A 12547-nucleotide genomic window follows, 5' to 3' on the forward strand; every position below is an offset into this window, starting at 1 on the left:
AAATACAATACAGAATGCTATCAGGGGCAAAGAAAAGTGAGAGAAAAAAAAAGAAATTAAACAAGAATCCAAACAAAGTAGAAAAAAAAAAAAAAATACTGAGAAGGCGGAAAATAATTAAGAACACCAAAAGGAACAAGATAAAATGACAGATAAATGTGTGAGCGAAAACTGATAAAACACGAAGACGGGTAAAATAACAAAGAATGCAAGAAAGAAAAGAGGAAATTTGCAAGTGGAAATGTGAGCGAGAATAATAAAATATGAAAATGAAAGAAAATCCAAAAGAACGTGATGAGAAACACGAAACAAAAATTACAAGTAAAGATGAGCACGAAAAAAAAAAAAATAGATAAAAGAGAATCAAAGAAATCCATGAGAATACAGGAAAACACAAACGTAAGTGATGATAAAAAGAAAATCAGGAGAGGAGACGAAGGAGGAATGGGAAAAAGAAACGAAGAGTACATGTAAAAGGAAAATTATTAATGTTTTCACGTGTCCTTTCGAAATTCATTGATCATATGACGCAACAGTAGAAAAGGTAAGTATTTTTAAGAACACACACACACACAGAGAGAGAGAGAGAGAGAGAGAAGAGAGAGAGAGAGAGAGAGAGAGAGAGAGAGAGAGAGAGAGAGAGAGAGAGAGAGAAAAGGGGGAGGACAATGTATCAGTAATGACAGTACGCAGTGGAATTTACGAGATCAAGGGCTCGGGTCCAGAACACTAGCGGCTACATCACTGCCTGGGTGTTGCAAGTGCCGGAAATTCATGCCCGACATTTCATTTTATGCTCCTGGATTCTCCTATTATGCTCGCTTGGTTTTTATGATTAGATTTCTGCCTGAACGTCCGTCCGTCTGTCTGGCTCTTGGTCTACTAACATTTCTGTCTGTCTGTTTGTCTATTTACCTGTTTATTTAGGCTTTTTTTTCTATCAGTGTATGTTTATCTGTTTGTTTGTTTGTCTGTCTTGCTATCCATCGTATATGTCTGTCTATTGGTGTCTCCTCTCCTCTCCTCTCCTCTCCTCTCCTCTCCTTCTATTGGTGTCTCCTCTCCTCTCCTCCTCCTCTCCTCTCCTCTCCTCTCCTCTCTCTCTCTCTCTCTCTCTCTCTCTCATTACTTTTGGATTATAATTAGTACTCAGCACTTTTGGATCATAATTAGTAAAGTTGACGATTTTCTTCCTTTTCTTAACCTCTTGGGCAATTTCCTTTTCACATAAAAGAAAGAAAAAATCTGCAAAGCACTTCTCAAAATTCTCTCGGACAGAAAAACCTCCATCACTTCAGCCTCACCTCACCCCCCCCCTCCCCTCGCACCCTCAGGTATATTTTCCAGATAACATCCCCCTCCTCCCTCACTCCTAAGGGCGCGGCCATAACTAACAAAATACCCTCGTGGAACAAATGTACCGTAACGAATATTAATAGTAAAAAAACAAGTATACAAGGAAAAACTGTATGTAATAAAAAAAAAAGGCAAATAATAAGCAAGAGATGACATTGCATGAAGTTAATAAAGAACAGAGGATCATAATTAAACGGGAATTTAAGGAAGGCGGGGATAAACAGTAAGTGTACAAGTTGGAGGCCGCGGTGCCCAGGGCGAGGCAGGGATTGAGTCGCGGGTCCGCCACGCCAGGCAGTGCCGCGGGTGGTGTGTATGTACGGCTGCGGCTCTTTAATATTTACCTCGCCCAAGCGACGCATCTGCCTGTGGGCGAGCAATAGGCCCAGATTACCACCTCGTGATCATAATGACTATAATGTGCGCATAACCGGGAGCGCAGCATATGTTCCCGCCACGAAAACATGAGCCCTAGCAGCGGCGGGCGTCCACTTACAGAATCTGACTTAGTGTGAGGTAAAGCCACAAGAAAAATCCAGACACTTTATTGCCTTCAGCTTCTGAAGTCTCCGGCGGGAATGCAGTGGACAGGCGGGAGGAATGCCATGAGAGAAAGGAAGAGGAGGAGAGAAGAGGCACACGCGAGAGATGAAGGTAGACAAGGATACGAGAGGTTACGAGAAGCGAGAAGGAACAGGACCTGAGGGAGGATTGCCGTGAGAGGGAAAAGAGGAGAGAACAGACGAGGCTCACACCGAAGGTTACGAGAGGAGGCGAGGCGAGAGAAAAAAAAAAAAAGGACAGCGAGAGTAATGCCGTGAAAGTTAAAATAAATAAATAAGAACATAAGAAAATAAGAAGACTGCGTAAGGGCAGTTGGCCTTCGGTAAGCACTTTTTGAACGTAAAGGCAGAGCACAGACAAGACACGTTGGATATGAAATGCAACAAAGACACGCAAGAACAAGATTAGAAAGCAAGGACACAGGTGAAAAACAAGTGACGGGGCTGCGCGGCACAGTGAGGGACAGCTAATGAAATAATTAAAAAGTGATGATACAGGAGCGCCACGAGGCAGGTGGAGAGTTCAAGAGCCGTCTTGTTAATGGCAGTCTCCTTATCTCTTCTAGTTAGCACTTTTTTTTTGTTTTTATATATTGTACAGGCAAAGAGGGACGTTACGTAGCCAACAGAATGAACTCACACAGGCAAGTGACAGCGGGTGAAACAAAGATATGCAGGGAAGAACACGACGCACAAGAACAGAAAGACAAGGAGGAGGGAGGAATTTCCACAGCCAACGCGCAGCACATTACCATACTAGCAGACACTCATACCCTCCCCACAAACAGTAATAGCCGTAGATTACACCTTGGTCTTCTTACATATCGCAGTTAGTTTTCTCCACTACTACAGTTAGTGTAAGATAGTGTAGCTAAATTAAACAACCTAACAAGAACATAAAACTCTGACACCGTTTGAAATGCCTTGTAATCCTTGGTTAAAAAAGAAAGAAAGAAAGAAAGAAAGAAAGAAACGCATTAACAGAACACAAAATGGCGGGTGAAGGGGAAGGGAGAACAGGCCAGGCACAAGTCAGCGTGAAGTAGCGTAGTTAAGGTTAAGAAACTTAAGACAATCACGACTGTCCGCTGCAGTTTGAAATCCCTTCCAAATTCTTACAAAAATATAATAAAGTGAAACAAAATTCAAATAAACAAATAAATAAATAATATTTGCAAATGACTGAGGAAGACGGAACATAAAGCAGCAGGAGGGAAGGGGGAGGAGAGAACACAACAGGCAAAGGTGAGGGTCAGGGAACAGGGCTGATTAGAGGCTCCTTTGTCCAAGGCTTCCCTTGTGTAGGCCACCGCGACAAGGAGCTGATTGATCGCCTTACTAATTGCAAGGTGGGGGTCAGCGCCTCACGTGCGCTGACTCATCTCCCTGACCTAACGGGGCAGGCACGGCTCACGCCACTAATATGATGAATATGTAACGCGTCGATAAACACTATGTCCCATGACTGCAAATATTCACTGTGTCTACATATAATGAAAGAGGTACAGTATGCAACTCTCTCTCTCTCTCTCTCTCTCTCTCTCTCTCTCTCTCTCTCTCTCTCTCTCTCTCTCTCTCTCTCTCTCTCTCTCTCTCTCTCTCTCTCTCTTTTTCCGCAATCCCGCCAAGTTGTGGTAATGGCGGCGGCGGCGGCGACAGCAGCAGCAAATCCTCATCAAAGCATTTCCCGTGACAAGATATAAACTGATTACGGGATAACACGAAAAAAGACGAAGCGAATCAGAAAACAGAGAGAGAGAGAGAGAGAGAGAGAGAGAGAGAGAGAGAGAGAGAGAGAGAGAGAGAGAGAGAGAGAGAGAGAGAGAGAGAGAGAGAAAATCAGGGAGAAAGTTTCCCTAGAATAAAGACTTCAAAGAAAACTCCACTGTAGCTGTTTTCCAAACCCACCCACCCACCCACTTACTCATCCGCCCCCGCAGGTCCCTGCCATTCCCCAGGGCTGCAGGCCGCGTCGCCTCGGGTGTGGGGGAGCTTTGAGGGCGAAGCTAGACAAGGGGAACTGCACTGGGACGTTCACCGAGGCTGTGGACGGTGTGGGGACGCTGCCCTCTCATCTGCTAATTCTTTGTGGCTGGTGTGAAGAACTTTCCCTTCTTCCCTGCTTCCCCCCCGCCACCTCTCTCTCTCTCTCTCTCTCTCTCTCTCTCTCTCTCTCTCTCTCTCACCTGTTTATCCATTTCTCTCTTTCCCCTCCCTTAATATCCGTTCTTCTCTTTTTCTGCCTCTCTTTTCTTCCTCCATCATATCTCTTCCGGTTTCTTTGATGTCTCCCTTCCCATCATCTCTCTTCCTTTCCCTATTAACCTTCTCTTACCTCTTGTCCATCTCTTCACCTCCCTTCCTCTCTTTGCCTGCCTTTCCCATCGCCCACTTTTTGCCAACCTCATCAGACCAACTGTATCCTTTCCTCCTGTCATCTTCACCACCTCTCCTACCCCTCACCCTCCTCTACCACCTCAATGTCTCCTCCTCCACCAACGAATTCCCATTAGCCTGCTCCGAGTGCTACAAGGTCCGAGTAAGACTGTGTTTCATGTTCTAGTCATGTATATCTTCCCTAATTAGATCAGCGTGTACATTATTAACCGCACGCCACTTGGGTCGTCAACCGTCTGGCTTAACCTAAAGTTGACGCTCTGGCGCGGCTGTGAAGGAAAGCTGTAGTCACGAAACGTTAAGATGAGAGAGTCATGAGGTGTCGGGTTGTGTTGTACTGAAGGGAAAGAGAGCAGGTTCATATGGATAATAAAGAGAAGAGGACGAGGTTATCAAGAAAGAAAATAATGAAAGCGAGAAGGAAGAGGAAGATAATATGGGGTGGGAGGAAGACAACAACAACAACAACAAAGGCAATGAATACGACAAAGACGAAGACAAAGAAAACAGTGGAAAATTGATGAATGAGTTTGTGATGACGATCGAAAAGAGCGCAGATTGAAGACTGGAGAGAGAGAGAGAGAGAGAGAGAGAGAGAGAGAGAGAGAGAGAGAGAGAGAGAGAGATAAAAACAAGGCGAACGATGAGAAATCAATAATAAGATGATGCGACGAAGACGAAAACAAAAGGAGGAAAGAAAGGAAGACGAAGAGAACACGTGTCAGGGCAAAAACGAAAAGAGAAAAAAAAAAAAACGGAGGGCGAAGACGTGGAAAAGATTACTGGGTAGACCAAAAAAAACATGAAAATTATTATGATGACAACGGCGAGAACAAAAATAGTCACGAGAAAACGAGAAAAGAAAAAGACGGAGACCAGAAAGCTAAAAATAGACATACAAAATAAGTAAATAAAAAATCAAATAAGATGTGGATGGAAAAATTAACGTACAATCGAGACCAACCATCTGTCCTTAAGTTAATCCGGGTGACGCAGTGGATCCTTGTCCGTGACTGACGACCCTCCGCTAAGACACGCCCCCTTACTCTACGCACACATACAACACGATGTACGGACTTGGCCAGAGATGGAGTAGCCTGTTGTGCTCCTTACCATTCCGTGCAGCGCTTCCTCTCAGCCTTAAGTTTCCTAACCTGCTGGCAACCTGACAAGATGTGACAATTGATACTTGGCATATCAGAAGGCTAAAGACTAGGAAGAAAACACTACACAGCACGGGAGTGAGGAATGTTATTAGACTGCTGACCACGACTGTACTGTAGCCAATGACCGCAACCAGCATCACCTGATTCACCCCCACCCCCACCACCACCACACTCGGCCCAATACTCGCCACAGAGATTCCGCAAGTCACGAAGGGCCTAACACGAGCAGTCATCCGGGAGGACACGCACGACCTCCGACCATCACGCGCCGTCCCTACAGCGCCCCTCACACTGACCAGTGAAATGGAATCTGAGGGAAAGACAACATTACTGGATGAATCTTGAAGTACTGTGAACATTTGTTACGCACGAGTGGTGGCAGATCAACGAGGCTGTGTGTGTGTGTGTGTGTGTGTGTGTGTGTGTGTGTGTGTTACTACCAAAAAATAAGCATTAGTACCATACATCCTCTGCGTCCTTCCTTTCCCACACACACACACACACACACACACACACAGCTTACCGCTCATTAGAAGCCCGCAAGGTACGATTACCAGCCCACGAGAGATGTGTTCAAGTCTCGTAAGAAAGAAAATAACACGAGCAGCGAGATAAAAGAGACATTCATTCATCAATAAGTGAACATGACGAGTCCTTTGTTTTCTTTCCCTCCTCACCAATATCACCATCAACACCACTAAGTATTTCCTCCTCCTCCTCCTCCTCCTCCTCCTCCTCTTTCATTTTTCTCCCAGACAATCCTGTAATCTCCATTTTCTTCAAGGTTCTCACAATATGTTGTCTACAGATGCTGTACGTTTTCTTTGATGAATGAACGCTAGTCACACGGATCAATTATATAATAAATGTTAACGTAAGGCATGTGTGTGTGTGTGTGTGTGTGTGTGTGTGTGTGTGTTATTCCATGAGTGTGAATGAATCGTTAGAGTTGCTCGAATGCTTCATTGAGGTTAACACTACAGTTTCATTTCCTCAATGCAATGTCTTCCGAACTGTTTTGGTAAAGTTACAGAGCCCTACATCTTGTCTAAATAAGTTGACTTGTACAGCTTCACTGAAAGAATGGAGAGTCTCTTACATTTTCTTCGTCAGAGAAAATTCACGATTCTTTGCGATCACGCCACACAGCTGAGCACTGCCATTTGGATCGAGAGTGATAATACCCCGGTCATCTCGTCCTGTGCTCCCTTCTCACACCTCGCTTGCTGCCACACACACATACACACACACACACACACACACACACACACAGGCAATAGTCATGCACGTTTGAACATACATGGAGGCGCGTAAGGTATCATGCACGCAAGGGCGCACGCACGGACGCACTCTTGTACCTGCAGCATATTAAGCACTATCATGTGCTTTTTCTTTTAAGACTTAAAGTAGCGGCAGCACTCCACACTTGTCTGAGCACATAAAAAATACATATATTTCCTGTGAAGCTGCGGTTTCTCACACTCCACCGGGGTCAAAAGACGACACTCCACATTGTTGAAAATTAAAGACAGAGACACTTACAGCCAGGAAACTTACAGCCAGGAAAATTACAGCCAGGACACAGCCAAGACATTTACACCCAGGACACTTACAACATTTACAGACAAGTCACTTGCTGCCAGGTATTTAAGTCCTGTCGAAAAATCTCAGTGAATTCTCGTTAGGCATTGTCAACATGCGCCTTGACATTTCATTATCAGTCATTTCGTCTCATAGTCACAACTTTTTAAGACACTTTTTTTTCACAATAAGGTCTCTTAAATAGTTCTGTAACTTTAAAAAAAAGAAACTCAACCACTTATTCTCTCCTTTCTTCTTCCCTCTGTGTCCATGCAAACATTTCCATAACAGTGCTCTCAGCGCTAACAAAGGACGACCATACAAAAGGGTTGACATCAGAGACTCTTGTGCACCAGATTACTTAGAGAAAAGATTTTTTATTCGTTTCTCCTTTTTTATCCCTAACCATGACGAGCAGATTCTTTCACTCTTCCTTTTCTCCGATTTTTCTAAGCGAGTCCCTACAAGTAGATGGATGACTGGTGTGCGGCAGCGGCTACAAGGGCCACTCTCCCAGCGCCCACCGAGCCGCCGTCGCCTCTACCACTACTGATGGAAGGTTTATCCATGTACTCGTAGTCCCGTGGTTGAGAGAACGCAACTAATTCTTCGGTGCAACCTAGACGCCATGAATTACAGTATCTGAAGAGACTGAAGGGACATGATGGCAATAGCACAAAGGAAGACGAAGGAAGAGCAAATACCGACAGTTGTTAGTTTGTGATGACATGAATTATGAAAGAGATGCAGGCGAAGGGAGTAGCAACGTTAGCAAAAACAACAGCAATAAGAGAAATAACAGTAGCAATGGCATCTTCCACAACACCATAACTTCTAACACGGTGACGTTTCTGTAGTGGAAGTAGCAGTATAATTGTAGCAGTACAACAGCAACAACAGCAAAGGTAGTGGAGCAGCAACAAGAAAAGTAGGAGTGGCAGTAGCAGTACTTGTAAGTTAGAGTGACATTTCTATAGCTCAAGATCTTCTCCACCATTTTTCGTACGTGACGGTCCGTAAGCGCCATTAGTCTTTGGACAACACTGTAGATGCAACCCGTGCAGACCCTGGCGAGAGGGAGGCTTGTGGTGCAGTTACCAATGCAGCGCACGTTTCTGCTCCCTCAGGGCACCGTTCAGTTGTACCATTCAGACTACCACGTGGGAGTACTCGTGAAAGAAATTTACTTGGATAAAATTTATGCACGTCACATAGGCCATTGACAAATAAGGGAAATGCCACGCAGCGTACAGATCCGTCTATACAAGACCATAAGAACACAAGGGAAGCTGCAAGAAGCCAGCAGACCTACACGTGGCTATCCCTGTGTAAAACGCATACTTACATCCATCGAACATTCCTGTCCATTAATCTACATCTTCTTTTAGAGCTACCTGTTGGTTCGGCACTATCTACCACGCTTTCTGAGAGCTAATATTTATTCGCCTCGTTTTCAAACCAAAATAACATCTGCAGTTTGAGCAACACCACAGGTCATTGCAAGAACACCAGTAACACCAACAATACTAACCATCACGTAAGAGCAAATTGGAGGCACCACACAGGAAAATAACTAGAGAGAGAGAGAAAAAAAAAAAACGACTTGCAGGCAGTCGTAAAAGCATAAACACAAAGCGGAACCAAACAGATATAGGAAGTAGACATTTATACGAAATGTTCCATCACTGTCAAGGCACAAAAACCTGAAATAATATTATAAATAAAAAGGCAGTAGAAACACTCTCAGGGTCCAATAGTAATAAGCCTCAGGAATGGAATGCATCACGCACCTAACGGTTACGAGCGACAAAGTGGCAATAAAGCAAGTTATAATAAGCACTAACCTCAGATCCCTCCACTTTTCTCAACTCCCACACTCGTCCATCCCTTCCTCTCGTTGGATGCACGCACTCACGCAGCGCTTCTGTGCGCCTCTTACAGCTCGGCAAGTCATTTTCCAAGACAACCAGTGATTCACGCCAGTGACAGAAGTAGTACTTAAGAATAACTAGGGAGCGGAGAGCGAGTTATAGTAATAGTAGCGCAGTGTTTTACGGAGCACGCTGGTGCTCTGGTGGTGAAAGCACACGTGGAAGAGGAGGGAGAGGAAAACGTGGAAAGGAAGGAAGAGGGCAAGGGAGGGATGAGGAAATAAAGGAAGGAAGAGCAGCAGTAACAAATAAAAATAATAGGAGGAAGAGACAGGGAAGGAAGATGCCGAGGAAAACGAGAGAAAAAGCAAACAGTAAATCTATTGGTGCTAACGAGACTATTTGTTGGAGCAGGAGGGTAAGGTGAAGCTGGGGTAAATAAATAACAATTAAAAGAAATGAAAAAGATCCACTGCAAAATTATAAGAGAAAAGAGAAAAAATGCTACTTCTAATGATGGTACATAACAATAAACAACACCAACAACAATATCAACAAAACACAGAACCATCACCACCAGGATCTCCACCATTACCACCACCAACTCTACCATTACCACTAGCAACTCCATTATCATTAACATTACCATCAGCAACAGCAACAACAACAACAACAGCAACAAAAATAGCGGACAACAAAACCACCTCTGCGTATCATTCCCTGCGCAAACAAAAGCTAAATTAGCGCTAAGTATAACTAACAGCTGATCCCTTATCATGTCCGGTATCCTTCAGGAGCACCGCGCCCTACCGTTACCACCACTAATTGGGCCTTTAGAGGCAGCCCCTTCATGCCGAGGGCCGCCACCCCCGCGCGCACGTCTACGGAAGGCTGAATATTAATGGACGGCTTGTTGTCTCTCCGCTAAGCCACGGTAATCCCCCATTGACGCCACCTTCATGATTTATACCGACCCTCAGGCACTCCACGCCCCTGCTTCACGATCCTCCCGTTCCCCCTACCGCATGGGATTTATACCTCACCCGTCTTGTCTTGTCCGTCTCGCCCCGCCACGACCCATAAACCCCTCCTTACCTCCTCTCCGGCATTCAACTCGGTGCTTACTTAAGTTGGTAACAGAAAATGTGTTATAGAAGTCAATGGAATTATATCATAGCGAAATTATGTCAATGGAAAATATCGCAGGAAAAATGGTAGAGGTATAAAGTTGTTAGGAGTGGGAAGTCGTCGTTAGTGGGAAAATGCTGCTGGAAAAATGGCACCAGCATAAAGTCACTGGAAATATGCGTCATAGAAAAATATTGTCAACGGAAAATGTCGCTGTCATCGGAAAATGTCGCTGAAGGAAAAATAAATCAAAATATCTCAAATTGTGGAATAGGAAAAAAAAAAAAAGGGTACATCAAAAAAACTAATGCGATGTTATGGTATCGACTAGAATTTAACATGCCACGTTGTCAGGATTTTGTGTCAGGTCAGTTAAGACTTTCCCCTTTGCCACTTTCCCTGTACCATTCCTTCAGTGCCTTACCAAGTCTTCCTACACTTATTTAACAGTCCTTCCCGCATAACATACAAATAAAAGTAACAGAGACTCCACCACTTACCTTTCTTGTAGCTGAAGTGGAGGTGCTAATAGTGGTGATAGTGGTGGTGGTGGTGGTGTAATATAGAAGCACTGGTTAAAGGGTCAATCTGAAGACTATGGGCTATGGTGGTTGCACAGAGACATGCTGTAGTAACACGGTCCAACGTTCCACACTTGACTGTCTCCCACCTCCACTTGTCTCTTCTCACACTGCCGGGAGAGAATAGTATGTATTACTGATAATTTTACTGAGGACCATATTAACAATCGTTCCTGCGTCTTACAGCGACTATTTTTTTTTTAACAGATTCTAGTGGAAGTTTTTAGGGTTTTTGAGAGTTTCCTTGATTCTGATAATTTAATAAGGGCTTTGCATCATCAATAAAAACTCATGACAACCGGATTAATCATATCTGATCTTTAAAAATAGTTCTCTCTCTCTCTCTCTCTCTCTCTCTCTCTCTCTCTCTCTCTCTCTCTCCCAAGTGGCCGCGTCATCTTCACCACGCCCTCTCCTCCTCCTCCTCCTCCTCCTCCATCACGACCACAGTACTAACGAGACGGTGACGTTCACGAGATGTTTGTGAAGCGGTGGGGGGAGGGTGGGGGGGCTGCAGCGTAGCGAGGCTTGGTGGGAGGCGCGGGGGCGTATTCACCTCGCCTCTCCATGCCGCCTCTTCACCTGCTCCCTACCTCAGGTCACGGGCCACGCCGGAGCCAGGGGACATATTTGCTAAGACTGGGTAGACCCTGTCTTAGCGGCTTATGACAGACGATCCCACAGCCAAGATGGCAGCCTCACAGCATCTCCAGCACAGGAATCATTTACCCACGAAGGACGTACTGAACGAACTTAATGATACGGAGCTCATCAAAAGATATTATTTAGACCGTGCTTGTATTCCTCTCCTTGTCACCGATCTAGTGAGGGAAGCCTTACAGAGTGACACTGAAAGGAGCAACCCACTCACCCCCGACATGGTGATCATGACACTTACATATCTTGCTACTGGGAAAATGCAGGCGTGCAGTATTGCTGCCCTTGAGGGTCCTCAGACAGACCATCGGTAGATGAAAGCAATACATAAAAGGTACATAAGAGCAATAAAGTACTTGTGCTCCACCCCGTCTCACTACACTCCACTCAGGAACACACCTGTATCAACTTGTCATCCCTCACCATAAATTTGTTTAAGCTTCCTTTACAACGCCATGTTGGCTGCACTAACAACCTGATTACTGATTTGCCTCAGTTGTGTTACCGAATTTGTGAGTAAATTTGTCTTTTTTTATCTAATAAAGTGCCCAGTATATGTGCGGCAGCAACTTCATTACCAAGTTAATTCGTCACTCTCTCTGAGATGGCACTTTCGTCTCCCTTACCTACTTACATGTCAAGTGTGTGCGTGACGGGAGAAGGGCGTCAAAAAACACAGTCAGCCGCACGAAACAAATAACACGAAGACACAAGGTCGCGTCACCGCTCACGAGGACACTGGACGGCACTGAGCTGCGCACTTGCCAGGCCACTCACCTCCCAGGACTCCCCCCCCTCCCCTCCTGCAGTTCCTGAGTCCCCCTAACACACCAATCACTGTCAAACAATAATTATCAAGTTGCGCAGAAGTTCAGTCGCGGATCCTACGCTAATATTCTCAGTCACGGAAAGTTCACAAAGTATTACAAATATGAACAATCTATCAAAATTTACGGTCATGGAAACAGGTGACGTGAAATACGATGGAGAGATAATAGCTCTTTATCCCCCCCTACTAGTTTTTTCCCTCTCACTCTCTCACTCTCCCTCCCATACCACTGATCTCCCCACACACACGTCAGAACTACCAACTGAACAATCAGGGAACAACACGAGTGGTTGTCTACACATGAGAACACCGTAAGGCACAAAAAAAAATAGGTAGACACATACATCATCCCTATCAAGTATTTGCGGGCTGTCCATAGCAAAACAGATTTACTTCCGGCTATCACCACCGCCGCCCA

At 44.9% G+C, this 12547-nt stretch overlaps 1 long non-coding RNA gene across 3 annotated transcripts in view; it reads right to left on the reverse strand.

The window, feature by feature from the left end:
• LOC135097081 (uncharacterized) overlaps nucleotides 1-12086 on the reverse strand; it is a 68736-nt gene extending 56650 nt beyond the window's left edge. For all 3 annotated transcript variants that reach the window (XR_010265420.1, XR_010265384.1, XR_010265402.1), the window contains exons 1-2: nucleotides 11935-12086; nucleotides 10563-10753 (exon numbers count right to left, since the gene is read on the reverse strand). This is a non-coding gene — a long non-coding RNA (uncharacterized LOC135097081). The remainder of the gene's footprint in view (nucleotides 1-10562; nucleotides 10754-11934) is intronic.
• Between the last annotated feature and the right edge of the window lie 461 nt (nucleotides 12087-12547).

This window comes from Scylla paramamosain, chromosome 1 (genome assembly GCF_035594125.1).
Source record: "Scylla paramamosain isolate STU-SP2022 chromosome 1, ASM3559412v1, whole genome shotgun sequence".
NCBI classification, from domain to species: Eukaryota; Metazoa; Arthropoda; class Malacostraca; order Decapoda; family Portunidae; genus Scylla; species Scylla paramamosain.